The sequence below is a fragment of the Bubalus bubalis genome, chromosome 3 (genome assembly GCF_019923935.1).
Source record: "Bubalus bubalis isolate 160015118507 breed Murrah chromosome 3, NDDB_SH_1, whole genome shotgun sequence".
Taxonomy (NCBI): Eukaryota; Metazoa; Chordata; class Mammalia; order Artiodactyla; family Bovidae; genus Bubalus; species Bubalus bubalis.
In genome coordinates, this window is record NC_059159.1 from 140393654 (window position 1) to 140408795 (window position 15142).

General features: G+C 37.1%; 1 pseudogene; it reads left to right on the forward strand.

Moving 5' to 3' along the window:
• Positions 1–14744: 14744 nt before the first annotated feature.
• Positions 14745–14845, forward strand: LOC112584087 (annotated as a pseudogene).
• Positions 14846–15142: the final 297 nt, after the last annotated feature.

Here is a 15142-nt window from a genome sequence, read left to right on the forward strand (position 1 = left end):
CTTCTTACTCCTAAAGTATAAATTCACAAAATAAAATCCATTTAAGTTTTTTTTTAAGCCTTTTTTATCTGTCCTATCTCTTGCCTTTGAAATCAACCTGACACATCTTTAAGTCAAGGACACACGCCACCCAGGCCAGCTGCAAACACCCATCCAGCCACAGAAAATACACAGAACTTCTTTCTCTTTCACCTACTTTCCCTTCTCCAAATCTCATCTCTGCCTGTCAGTGATCTCCTGGCTCTTTAATTCCAACTTCAGTCTTGCCTCTGGGCTTGGAGACTTATTTGTTCAGAGTTTGAGTTCCTACCTTGTGCCCAGCACTGTTTGCTCACCCATCAAAAACCTGTAGCCACCTGGGGCTCATGGTCCAGTTTACTCCTGATTCCTTGTGTTAGAATATTGGTTTCTTCTAACAGGTTCTGAACTGTCTGGACGAGGCACGGTTTAACCCCTTGGGTCTCAAATGTTAATTCCATAATCAAGAAAAGGAGAGATTGAACATAAGTGCTATGTGGAACTTTCTAGAAACCAGATTCAATAAAACCCAATCATCTACAGCTGACACACAAACCCCTAAAGCAGGGGCATTTCAGTTCCCACAGCTTCCTTCCATGGACTCTCGATAGAAAATGGTCAAGGTGACCTCAGTTCCTCTTGACATCCTCTTCTAGACTGAGACACTGGGCTGGATATGTCCATTATACACCATAGGGCTGTTCTCTCTGGAGCCATTTAGAAGGTTTGGGAAGAGAAAACAAAATACCTTCTTCAAAAACAGAAGTTCCAAGTAATTGAAACACCAAATTTACTTGGGTCAATTTCTAGCAATTTTAATGCATTATGTCTGTCCCTGAACAATACTTTGAGGTGAAAAAATAAGTATATAGCTTCATTTCCAGGACTAGTTTGAAAATTAGCCTCTAGGTGGTGGGTTTCATCAGCTTGCTTTTCCAGGTACTTTAAAATGTTTTTAGTTTGGCCCAACATAGAGTTTTATAAGAAGAGCAAAACTTTCAAGGTAAGTTGGAAGCCAGCAAGTGATTCTAAATTTCAGCGTCCCAACAGCACATCAAATACTTGTGAAGCCAAACAGATGCAAAGGTGCTATAAAACTGGCAACAAAGGAAATTAATAATCCAATGTTCTCTGTGCAAAATTTGTAGCAACCAAAGCATAGAAGAAGCCCTGAAACAGAAGAGCAGAGAAAGGAAGTAAAAAGAATTTATGTTACCCACCCCTTTTCCTTGCAAAACTCCACCTCAGAGACATTAGGCCTGTGCTTCCCAAGAAGCTGGTAGCCAGTCTCCTACTGCAAAGAAATTAGTCTCTGAAATGATCTCTGTCACATCCAGTAGCAGTCACTGGTGCTGCCTACCAAGTATTTCACTCTCTTTCCTAGGTCTATGATGGGATTGTGTATGTGTGAGTCGTTCAGCCATGTCCAACTCCTTTGTGACCCCATGGACTTAGCCCACCAGGCTCCTCTGTCCATGGGATTTTCCAGGCAAGAATCCTGGAGTGGATTGCCATTTCCTTCTCCAGGGGATTGTCCCAATCCTGGGGATCAAACCCACGTCTCTTGCATCTCCTGCATTGGCAGGCAGGTTCTTTACTACTAGTGCCACCTGAGAAGCCCATATGATAGGACTGTACCTCTCCAATCCCTTGATATTAGATATAGCCATATGACTCACTTTGGCCTGAGAAAACTGATGTGTGTCACTTCTGGGCAGAAGCTTTAACACCCAGGACACAAGTAGGCATACTCCTTTTACTTTGGCTAATGTGACCGGAAGTTCTCCAGATAATGGCTTCTCCAACAGTCTGAAGCCTACAATGAGTACTCAGGAACAGTGAGAACTGAACCTACTATGTAAAGGCTCTGAGAGTTGGGGGTTGTTTGTTACCAAGCATGACCTCACCCATGCTCATTGCTACTCATCTGTCCTAAAAGAGGGTTGTCACATATTCCTCAAAAATACCAGACCTTCAGTAGATACAAGGATGAAACACAGAAACTTTGTTTTTTAAGAAATCAAAAGCATTTATATTTTGTAATATTTACATTTTAAAAACTGTTCTTTTAACTGTGATAACTATATAGAGCAGGAGCCGTCAGATTGTTCTGTACAGGACCAGATAGCAAATATCTTAGCCTCTGTGTGGGCCATATGGTCTTTGTCACAAGTACTCAACCCTGCCAATGGCTTACAAAAGTAGTCATAGACAACATTTAAGTGAATTCCAATGGCTGTGTTTCAGTAAAACTTCACTCACAAAAATACATGGTTGGCCACATTTGGCCCATGGGCCATGGTTCTGCCAACTCCAATAGACAGCACTGAAGGCGTAACAGAACTGACTTTATACTGGCTTTTCCCATAGTTCAGCTTCACTTGTTGACTTACACGTTTTTAATTACACTGAGAAATCTTTCTACAACTGAATTCAAGACAGGAATCAAAGTAGGAGATAACAATTTGTAGAGCTTCTATTGATTAAATAACTGTGTGGCCCCACAGGGAAAGATATGGTATAGTTAAAGTTAAGACTTCATCATAAAGGAAATTAGGAAAGAGGCCTTTTCTTCCTATACGAGAGTCATCAAAATTTTTTTTTTATTTTGTCAATGGTTGGGTATTTCTTACTAGAAATGTAGCATGTACTGAGGCTAAGAAAATGCAATATAACAATTATCCAAAGACATATTTTCTTGGCTACCTTGCATAAAGATTTAAAACTTCTTTTTAAAATGTTCAACAAATATACTGGAAAACAATTGCTTATACAATGCAAATGTAATCCTTTTTTCAAGAAAAACACTTTATCAAGGAATCAAATTTTCTTGTAATGAAATAAAGGGCCAATTTATTTCTTATTTGAGCAGTGACCATTCTGACTACAGATATAAGTAAACAGAATAAACGTGGTTCTGAAACTGCTGCCTAACATAAGAGGGTGAATTATTGCTCTGAGTTCTTTCTTTCCCTCTCATCCTTGTCAACCAACTCCACAATGTACTTCTCCATCCCATTGATGGTAGGCTCAGGCGTGTGACTTGTTTTGGCGACAGAATGTCAACAGAATGACATTGTGCCATTTCAGAGCAGGGGCCTTTAATGATTTCCTATAAGTTTGCGCCCTGTCTTGTACTTCTGCCATCTTCCATGAGGAAAGCATGTGCTTTACAGCTGCTCTGTGATCTCAAAAGTAAGTAACAGACTTGAACCCAACTCTGAGCCTAAAGTAGAACTGTTCCGACTAACCTACAGATCTGTGGGTGGAGACATTAATGTTTGTTGTTGTACACCACTGAGATTCTGGAGTCATTTTTATGCCACATTATCACATCAATTGTTGACTAATACAGCTATTACTGACCTTTTTATTACTTAATCAGAAACTGTTTTCACAATGACACGTGAAAAATTGTAATTTGTAAATAAATGGCCATCAGTTCAGTAACAATGTTTCAACTCAAGAAACTGAGACATCAAGTGTGATTAAAGCTAGGAATTTTATGTAATTCATTTTCAAAAACCTCTGAACTTTTCCAATTTTTAAATAGTGCAACAGGATAGTATTATGAAGTATTAACAAATGTGTCCTCAAGTATTGCCTGTGTTTCACTGAATTATTACCCATAGGACCTTTTCTTAGTCCACGGGCTAGGAAAGAGACATATTAACTTAGGAAAAAATGTTTCCAACAATGGATCGCAAGCTATTAATGGTTCACAAAATCAATTAAGTAGGTCTGGCTTCCTGGTGGCTCAGAGGGTAAAGCGTCTGCCTGCAGTGCAGGACACCCGGGTTCAATTCAAGGGTCGGGAAGATCCCCTGGAGAAGGAAACGGTCAACCCACTTCAGTACTCTTGCCTGGAAAATCCCATGGATGGAGAAGTCTGGTAGGCTACAGTCCATGGAGTCTCAAAGAGTCAGACATGACTGTACGAGTTCACTTTCAACCAATATATTTTAAATGAAAATAGAATAGAAAACACCAGACTCATACATAAAAAGGTAAACATACATAAAAATATATAATATACTTAAAATGTAAACATTACTTTCCAAATATATATGGAAAAAACTGAGGCTGAAATGTGATAGGTCAAAATGATTAAAAACTTTTGAGAGACACTACCTTAAAGGAAGTTTATTTTAATGGAAACAGCTGTGCTTAGTAGCTCAGTCTTGTCTGACTCTTGCAACCCCATAGACTGTGGCCTGCCAGGCTCCTCTGTCCATGGGATTCTTCAGGCAAGAATAATGGAGTGGGTTGCCATTTCCTTCTCAATGGAAACAGAGGACTCAAATATTTGGCTCTAGTACAATACTGGACCCTTCCACCAACTGTAATTAGCACTTTACTTTCTACGTCATTCTGAGGCCATAACTACATACAGTATAAAATGGAAAAGACCACAGCAAATTATATGCTAAACAGTGAATTACTAAAGTCATTCCCATTAAAATCAGGACCAAGATAGGAATGTACATTATGACCACTACTTCTCAATAATGTTTAGAAACATTTAGCTAATGCCCAAAAGCAAAATAAACAAAACATGAAAAAGAAGATAAATATCTTTCTTCTTTTTAGATGACATTATTGAATAAAACACAGAATTAATATGATAAAGGAGATAATTACAAAATAAATATTATAAATTAACATCTTTTATGCAGATTAACAATAACCAATTAGAAATGTAACTGAAAAAATTCTACATTGTGATTGAAATTGTATATAGGGACAAGTATGTTTTTTAAAGGTACAATACATAAGTCAAGAGGCAAGCCACAGAGTAGGAAAATATATTTGCAAAGCATATATCCAACAAAAAAACTAATATTCAGAATATAACAAAACATTCTTTAAAATCAATGAGAAAAAGACAGACAATCCAAGTTTTCAAAGGCAAAAGCTTTAAACCAGACACTCATGAAAGAGTCTACCCAAATGATCAATAAACATATGAAAGACACTAGGCATCATTAGTCCCAATGAGATATACCACGTACTCATCATAAGGGCTAGCATTTTAACAACTGACAATGCTAAGTCGGCAAAAATGGAAACAAATGGAACTCTCACAGCGCTGGCAGTACTGTCAGTTGGTACTTTGGAAAAAGTCTGGGATTCTCTATTAGGGTGAATAAGCAAATGCACAATCCTGTTCATTGCATGTACTCGATGAAAATGTGTACATAGGTGCACCAATGTACATGTATAAGCTTGCTTTTAGTATTATTCATAGCAGCCCAAACTAGAAACAACCCCCCTAAATGTCCATCAACAGTAGAATGGTGGGATAGAAATGTAAAATGCTGTAGCCACTGTGGAAAATGATATGGTAATTCATCAAAAAATTAAACATAGAATTATTTCAATTCTACTTGTGGATACTCAAAATAATAGAAAGCAGAGATCTGAGTGGATATTGGTACACCCGTGTTCAAATGAACAATACTCACAACAGTCAAAAATGGTAGCAAGTCAAGTGCCCATTAATAGATGAATGGATATCTATAAAATAGTTTTATTCAGCCTTAAAAGGAAGGTAAGTCTGATATATATCCCAACATATATGAACCTTGAAAACATGTTAATTGAAATAAGCCAAACACAAAGGGACAAATATTTTATGATTCCACTTATCTGAGGTCTCTATAGTAGTCAAACTCACAGGGGTAAAAAGTAGAATGGTAGTTGGCAGGCATTGGGAGAAAGGGGAACAGGAAATTATTGTTTAACGGGTATGGAGTTTCAGTTTGGATGATGAAAATTTCTGGAAATAGATGGTGGTGAATGGTTGTGCAACAGTTTAAGCATACTTAATGCCACTGAACTAAACACTTTAAGATGGTTAAAATAGTAAATTTTATGTTATATATACTTTACCATAATAAAAATTTCAAGAGTAAAATGGATAAATTATGATATATTTTATATAATGTAATAATGTTTAACAATGAAAATGAAGAAACTGCTGCTGCTGCTGCTGCTAAGTCTCTTCAGTCATGTCCGACTCTGTGCAACCCCGTGCGACCCCATAGACAGCAGCCCACCAGGCTCCCCCATCCCTGGGATTCTCCAGGCAAGAACATTGGAGTGGGTTGCCATTTCCTTCTCCAAGCCGAAGAAACTGCTGCTACACAATAACATAGCTTTAAAATTTTTGTTATCCAATAGCTTAAAAATGTACTTGTGCATGTTTGAATATGTATATAAAGTAAACAATGACAAAAATAAATGCAAAGGAACAATTCTACATCCTTAAGACTTTAGAAAACACATTTCTAGCAGTTTTAGAATTGCATTACATTCCAGGTTTAACCACAGAGCTTTCTGAAAGCTGAGGCCAAGAAAATTTCAAATGATCAAAGCAAATATTTACATAACTTTTCTTTTCATATTTTTCTAAAATTTAATAAAAAAGAAGCAAAAATATCAGACTATTTTTTTCATACTGGGCCGTGGCCTCCCTTCCCTAAACTGCATTGTCAGTTGCCTCCTGCAGCATTCTGAGGTTGTAGAAGACTATCTGACTAGGAGATGAAATAGACAAGGCAGAAAATGGTCACTTCTAAGGTGTGAGATATGGAAGAGACAGGTGGGGAGTCAGGAATGGCCATTGGAAAAGTGTCCTGCAGAAACAGCAAATTTTTCTTTACTGTTTCTGATGCAGAAAGAATGATGGATTGTTTCAAGAAGAACCACATTTGCAGCCAGTTATTCAACAGTTATAGGAAGAGAAGATGCCTGCACAGTTAGCCAAGTGCGATGCATACGCACTCAGCCTCATCCCCTAAGATCTGAAAGGAGGATGCTGGCAGCGTTCTGGCGGACAATGAGGGAAACCAAAGCCAACTCCTGCCACTAGCCCGGGGAGCCAAGCCCGACCAGCCCTTCGCTGCTTCAATGGCAAAGAAACAGAAAAAAGCAACACGGAGCCTAGGAAGCAATACCACATGACTAGAGAAAAAGGAAATGGTACACTCAGGTTGCAGAGGAAGAGCATAATTTTTATAAGAGCAAAATCATTTAGTTTTTTAAAAAGAATGAGAAACACTCAAATTAAGCTAAAGTTATTCCCAAATTCATAGCCTTATACTACTCTGCTATTTTTTATTAATTAATTTTTATTGGAGAATAGTTGCTTTACAGGAGAAGGCAATAACACCCCACTCCAGTACTCTTGCCTGGAAAATCCCATGGACGGAGGAGCCTGGTAGGCTGTAGTCCATGGGGTCGCTAAGAGTTGAACACAACTGAGCGACTTCACTTTTCACTTTTCACTTTCACGCATTGGAGAAGGAAATAGCAACCCACTCCAGTGTTCTTGCCTGGAGAATCCCAGGGACGGGGGAGCCTGGTGGGCTGCCACCTATGGGGTCGCACAGAGTCAGACACGACTGAAGCGACTTAGCAGCAGTTGCTTTACAATATTGCATTAGTTTCCACCATACAGCAAAGTGATATCGACTCTACATGTACATATATCCTTTCTTTGGGGGGGATTTCCTTCCCGTTTAGGTCACCACAGAGCACAGAGTAGAGTTCCTTGAGCTATATAGTAGGTTTTCATTAATTATACATAGTACCAGTAGTGTATATACGTCAATCCCAATCTCCCAATTCAATCCACCCTCCTTTCCTTGTTTTTGTTTTTAAATGTATCTCCTTAAAAAATTATATACCTAAATATTGGGTTAAATAGTGTTCCCCCAAAACTCACATCCATCCAGAACCTCAGAACTGGTCACTTTAGAAATAGAATCTTCGCAGATGTAATTAGATATAATTAGTTAAATTAAGATGAAGTCTTAGAGGATTAGGGTAGGCCTTACAGGAAGGCCTTACAGGGTGGTGTACTTAAAGGAAGAAGAGATACATAGAAACCCACTCAGGGGAGAAGGCCATATAAAGATGGAAGCAGAGATAGGAGGTATGCACATACAAACCAGAAATTGCTGGGAGCCTCTAGAAGCTAATAAGCAAGGAAGACTTTCCCACTAGAGCCTTCAGAAGAAGTCAAGCCTTTCTGACAGTTTGATTTAGTTGCTAGAAAGATGCCTACTTTGTAACGTTTGGTAACAATAGCCTTAGGAAGCTAATACAGTGAGATATACAAAAGAGTATACATATGTAAATTGACAGTTCAAAAGCAATAATAATAACATAAACATCCATTTATCCATAGTTTGACCTTGGAAAGAAAGTTACAAGTAATTTTGAAACGCCCTAAAGCGCTCCTCCTCACCCATATCTGTGACCTTTGTCTTTACTATCTGGATTTTGTATTAAGCATTTTTTCCACTTTCTTTGTAATTTCTTCATACAGACATATGAATAAATCCCCAAACAATATGCTATTTAGTATTGCTTGTTTTGAGCTTTTATGTAAATTGAGTCATATCATATATATTCTTCCTTATGTGATTTTTACACAGCATTTTGTTTTTAAAGTAATTCATGTTGATGTATAATATTGCATATACATTTTTCATTTTACAACTAATTGCAATTAAATGGTTCCCAATATTTTTCCATTATAAACAATATTACCATAAACAGTCTTCATATGTCTTCTAATACACATATGCATTATTATGGGGCTATAACAATCTGAATTGGAATAGACTAGGTTTAAACAGTTTCTATCCAATAGTAGAACTGATGAATTATAAGGCATGTTTATGCTCAACTTTATGAAAATTATATTTTAAAAATAATAATGGAATTAAAAGGAACTTTTTAGATATCTAATCAGACAAAATGAGGCAGAAAAGATGAAATAAAAGACAGTTAATCCAAAAATCTGACAAAGGAGAAAAACACAGATAAATCTCACTTGGAAATATAGATGTGAAAAATATAAATAATTCAAACCTTAAAGTCCATAGTAATAATATACCATTGCCAAGTTGACTTTATGAATGTAAGCATGATGAAATATCAAAGAAAAAAGCATATAATTTATAAAATTAGTCAAAGCACAGAAGTATAAGATCACCTCAATCAGTATTGAAAAGATACTTGATAACATTTACAAGGGCTTCCCTGATAACTCAGTTGGTAAAGAATCTGTCTGCAATGCAGGAGACCCCAGTTTGATTCGTGAGTTGGGACTATCCCCTGGAAAAGAGATAGGCTACCCGCTCCAGTATTCTTGGGCTTCCCTTGTGGCTCATCTGATAAAGAATCTGCTTGTTATGCGGGAGACCTGGCTTTGATCCCTGGGTTGGGAAGATCTCCTGGTGAAGGGAAAGGCTACCCTCTCTAGGATTCTGGCCTAGAGAATCTATTTTTCTTAAAAAAAAAAAAAAAACTTTATGAATCAACACTAGAAAAATAGATTCTTAACATGATGAAAAATATCTATAGTAACTAAATTAGGAACAAGAATAGAATACTTGCTTTCACATACATTATGCAAACCAGAATTTCCAATCTATGTATTAAGAAAGAGAAAGTGAGGTACAAATATTCTAAAAGACATAAATTAGAAAGGAGAAAACTTCCTATTTGGAGATGATATGATTTGCAGATAATTTTTCACCTAGGTAACAAAAGACTAATCTAGTATTGTAAAATTACCATTGAAAATTTTCAACAGAAAGGAGACATATACATATCACTTGTCAGTGTATCCAGCAAAGACATTTTATCCAATATCCCCCTTGTCATGCTAACTCTCAGATATAAATTATTATTATTGAACAGGGGATGGAATTTTCTAACATTCACATCATTCTCTCTTCGCTTTTTTCTCTCTTCCTCTATATTTTTTCCAGTCAGATCAGACATTTGAATTCATGTTCATCAAATTCGTATTTAATCTAACACCATTATAAATAAAACCTTGATATCCAATTATACCCATATGTAGATTCTGCTTTTACTTCATGCCAAGCTTGATGCAAAATTCAAACCTGCTACAAATCCCACTTCCCAATAAATAATCCTTTAGCACCAAAGTATTATTGGAGAAAAAAAAAAAAAAAACTAGAATTTGCCAGTATATTGAAAGTGGGAGAGGTCAAGGGATAGGGTATATGATAATGCTCTGTACTTTGCACTCAATTTTTCTGTGACCCCAAAACACTTCTAAAAATAAATTTTATTAATTAAGAAACTAAAATTTGCTAACCATGTAGCTAAATTGAAAAGCTAACAGTACATAGCACACATTATTTCCATCAGACAATTCTTTCTTAAATGGTTCTTGCCAACATACCCCTGTGGGCAGTCAGGACCTTAGCTCTTGGACACTGGATTAAGAGGCCCAATTCTGGCTTCTTCCACCTGAATCCAAGCCAATGATTGGAGGTCAATGGGATCAACTGGGTGCTCTCCAAAGCCCATATTTGAGAACTTTCCTTTTATTCCTCATCTACTCTTTTTCTTCTTTTAAAAGCTTATTTTCATTTTCATGAGACCTAAACATCAGCCACATGATAGCTTCTATCCCTCAGTATTATTCAGTCTTTTTGCAGTAAAACCAAGCCCTTCATACAAATAAAAGTTAATATCAACTGCTGAGATGCTAGAATATTCTTCATTTCTAATTACCATTATTTAATTAATATCAGCATTAATTCATTGGAAATATTAAGGGAAATGTTTCCTTTCACACAACAACCAGGACAAAGTAACTACATGTAAAGTCAAAAGAAAACGTGCAGGATTTGTAAAAAGAATTACAAACCTTTACTGGGGTACCTGAAAGGTACAAAAAGTGGAGAAATATACTATAGTTCAGATTAGATAGAAGCTTTATATTGTAAATATGACAATTATCCCCAAAGTAACACTTAATGGGATGAAAGTATCATCAAATTCACAATTGGATTTTTAAATTTGAATTAATAAAAATAAATAGAATAATAAAGTACTTACATTATTGCATAGAAAAGAAGTCCTCAGAAGAATAGAACAAAATACAAAAATTATATAGGAGAATATCAATAGAACAAACTCATAAAAATTTAGAATTTTTGTATGGCAAAATAAAAAAGGCTATGAAAAAAATTAAAAATTGAAAAGGTAAATGACATCCTAAAATAAATTTTGGAGAAGGCAATGGCACCCCACTCCAGTACTCTTGCCTGGAAAATCCCATGGATGGAGGAGCCTGGTAGGCTGCAGTCCATGGGGTCGCTAAGAGTTGGACACGACTGAGCGACTTCACTTTCACTTTTCACTTTCATGCATTGGAGAAGGAAATAGCAACCCACTCCAGTGTTCTTGCCTGGAGAATCCCAGGGACGGGGGAGCCTGGTGGGCTGCTGTCTATGGGGTCGCACAGAGTCGGACACGACTGAAGCGACTTAGCAGCAGCAGCAGCAAAATAAATTTACAACATATAAATCAGACAAAAGATATATTGGAAGAGGTGTTTGTAGCCAATAAAATAAGATCAATAAAATATGAAGTAGTATTCAAGAAAGTATTTTTGAGGATTCAGGAATTATACATTCTCAGATGCCATCATGGGTGTCAATCTGAATAACTTTTTTTAATATACATAAAATCCATAAAATGAACAAGGGCATTTGGGTTTTTGGTCCTTCTTTCAGGACCAATGGTCTTTCAGGACCAATGCAGTCCAAGGAGATAGTTACACAAAAAGTATAATCATCTGACCGAAAGAATTTTGTCTTGACTTTTATGAACAGTGAAAAATTAGAGAAGACTTGAATTTCCATCATTTTCAGGATGGGTAAATAAAGTATGGCATTCCCATGCGACGGACCATTGTGCAACCATGAAAAACGACGATACAGTTTCCAGCAAAGCAGCAACAGAACTAGCAGCAGCCCTCACCATCACAGGCACCAACGAGGGGCCCAAGAGCAAGAGCAATCCAGCCCAAGGGGCAGCAAAGAAAGCCAGAGAAGTAAGCAAAATGATCCACCAAACTCTAGCTGCAAATGTTGAAACTAAGCTATGAAAAGACAACAGGAAAGAGCCAATCTTCAGAGTGAAAACCATAAACAGTGAAAGAGGAGCAAAAGAAAGAGGCTGAAATGGGTCAGGAAGACATTAAAGAAGATGTAACTGCAGAAAACAAGAAAGTCCAGCCTCTGAAGAAACAGAAGCAAAAGAAGCCACATCTGATGTGATGAACATCCTCTCCTGAATTTTTTCCATGGTCTCCATTCTACCCTTACTATTCAACTGTCTAGTAAAGGCATGTTTTTAGATGCTCTAAAAATAATCAAGGATGTTTTGAAGAATTTAGATGAGTGTAAATGTTTTTTCTTTCTTTTTTAAATACTTATTTCTTTGGCTCCACCAGGTCTTAGTTGCAGCACATGGGATCTTCAGCCATGACATGTGTACTCTTAGTTACAGCATGTGGGATTTAGTTCCCTGACCAGAGATCGAACGTGCCCTGTGCACTGTGAGTGAGGAGTCTTAGCCACAGGACCACCAGGGAAGTCCCTAAATGCTTTCTCTTAAGAGGTAAAATTGGGTACACTTGTTATTTTTCTGCACAATCTGGAATTCAAGAAATATTGAATTAAGGAACTCTGAATCTTGTGCTCCAACTTTCCATTCCATAGGCTGTGGATGAGGAGGGTTATATCTTTTAACATGAAGTGTAATTAAATGCAATTTGCAATTATAATCATGTTCTTAGTACATCTCAAACATTTCATTGCTGATCTCCTATACCCATGCTGTTGTTTGGTAGAATAATTTAAGGAAACTGCCCCGATCTTGGCCCTCTTGGTCAGACTTGAGTACCAGCTGTGACATCTTTGGTAGCAGTAACCCCAGTTTATCCTACAGCTTTGATTGGACTTTTTTTTAGCATGTTGTGAGCTATTAAATCATGAATTAATGGGGTTTTAACCTAAAAATTTATCAATATTTTATCATATTAGTAGTTTATATCCTCTTCCGAAGGACAATTTTCCTCCAAATTTTAACTGAAGTGACTGGGTAACTTTTTAGAAAAGGACTGCAATCACTTTTTAAAGATTTGTTAGTACTTACATATCGGAGAAGGCAATGGCACCCCACTCCAGTACTCTTGCCTGGAAAATCCCATGGATGGAGGAGCCTGGTGGGCTGCAGTCCATGGGGTCGCCAAGAGTCGGACACAACTGAGCGACTTCTCTTTCACTTTTCACTTTCATGCATTGGAGAAGGAAATGGCAACCCACTCCAGCGTTCTTGCCTGGAGAATCCCAGGGACGGGGGAGCCTGGTAGGCTGCCGTCTATGGGGTCGCACAGAGTCGGACATGACTGAAGCGACTTAGCAGCAGCAGCAGCAGCAGCAGGACTTACATAAGAACAGCGTGCTGCTTGTTTAGTCGCCAAGCTGTGTCTGACTCTTTTGTGACCCCATGGACTGTAGTCCACCAGGCTCCTCTGTCTATGGGATTTCCCAAGCAAGAATACTGGAGTGGGTTGCCATTTCCTTTTCCATTTATATAATTTGTGAAGAGATAAAACCATAAACCAATGAAATATCAGTTATAAAAATGTTGATGCTGCATATGTACTACATTCCATCGACTCTAAGGCCTACATTTTTCACACAGATTCTGCTGTCCTCCTAACTGCTTGGGTATGAATGAACTCCAGCAAGGCTTTTATTTATTTGTCATTTCAAATTTGACTTATACACTTTCTTGGTATTACATATGCTGAATTTAATTATTATTTATTATAAAATGTCTTTCAAAAGATTTTACCATAACCAGCATTGAAACAAAATTATTCAATGTGTACAGAAAGATGTGGAAACATAAAAGCAGAGCAGAAATGTAATATTATTGAAGCAAATAATCTCATTGGAAGAATGACCTCAGTTTCATATTTTCAGGGAAGAAACAACCAGTGCTTGAAGGAACCCAAGAGAGAAGATACCCAAAGTGGCGAAAAACAGGAAAATGCAAAGAGATTACCTTCACACACCATACAATGCAGCTTAAAGGGTGGAGAAACTGGCAAACTTCAGCATAGAAGATTTCAAAAGCATCAAGAAGCTGGTTATATCACACAGAGAAAGATAAATATTGCATTATCTCATTTATAAAGGAATCTAAAATAAACAAAAAACAGACTCATGGATTCAGAGAACAAATTGATGGTTGCCAGAGGCAAGGGATGGGGCTGGGAAAAATGGGTGAAGTGGGTGAAGGAGTCCAAAAGTACAAGCTTCCAGTCATAAGATGCTTAAGTCCTGGGATGTAATGTACAGCATGGTGACTGTAGCTTATAATACTGTATTGTATTCTTTCAAGTTGCTGAGAGAGTAGATTTTAAAAGTTCTCATCACAAGAAAAAAACGCATTGTGTCTTGTGATGGAGGTTAGCTAGACTTATTGTGATGATCATTTTGCAATTTATAAATACTGAATCATCATGTTTGCACACCCAAAACTAATATAGTGTTAAATGTCAATTTTATATCAATTTTTTAAAAAAGAAACTGCTTATGACACAGGACTGTTCCATCAACAAATGTTGTGCTATGGTTTAGTTGGCAGCTGTTGCTTGCTTGCTTTCTTTTTCTGTCTCCCTCTTCTTCCTTCTTTCTTCCTTTCCTTTCTCCCTCCTTCTCTCCCTCCCTGTCTTTTTCTCTCTCTTTCTTTCTTTCTCTGCAGTACCTAAAACAAAGGGATGCTAACAATCAATGATGTCTTGTAGTCAATGAAATATATTGAATTGCTTCTTTGTTAACAAGAAAATGTATTCCTGACCCATTTTAAATGTTCCTTTCAGGAGCACATAAAGTGAAATTAGAATGATGCAGAGTTAGCATGGCACCTGGCTAAGGATAACATACAACCTGGTGAAGTGTTTTACATTTTTTCTTTTTCTTAATCTGAGTGTTTATTTGTGAATACTTACCCAGCTATAAACTTTATGTTTTGTGGATATTTTTCTGAATGTGCCATGCTTTAATGTAAGTTTTCTTAAAATATCAGTATATAACAGAGTTTGCATAGTGTGGATCCCATTTTTGAAATGATGGAGGTCTACATGACTTCTCACATTGGTGCACATATTTCTGTATGTCAGCCCAGAATCCATATGTCAACAAGAATTATGGAAAGACAGGTAGCTTCTGCTTTCTTCTTAATGATTTTCTGTGTCTGAATATTTTTT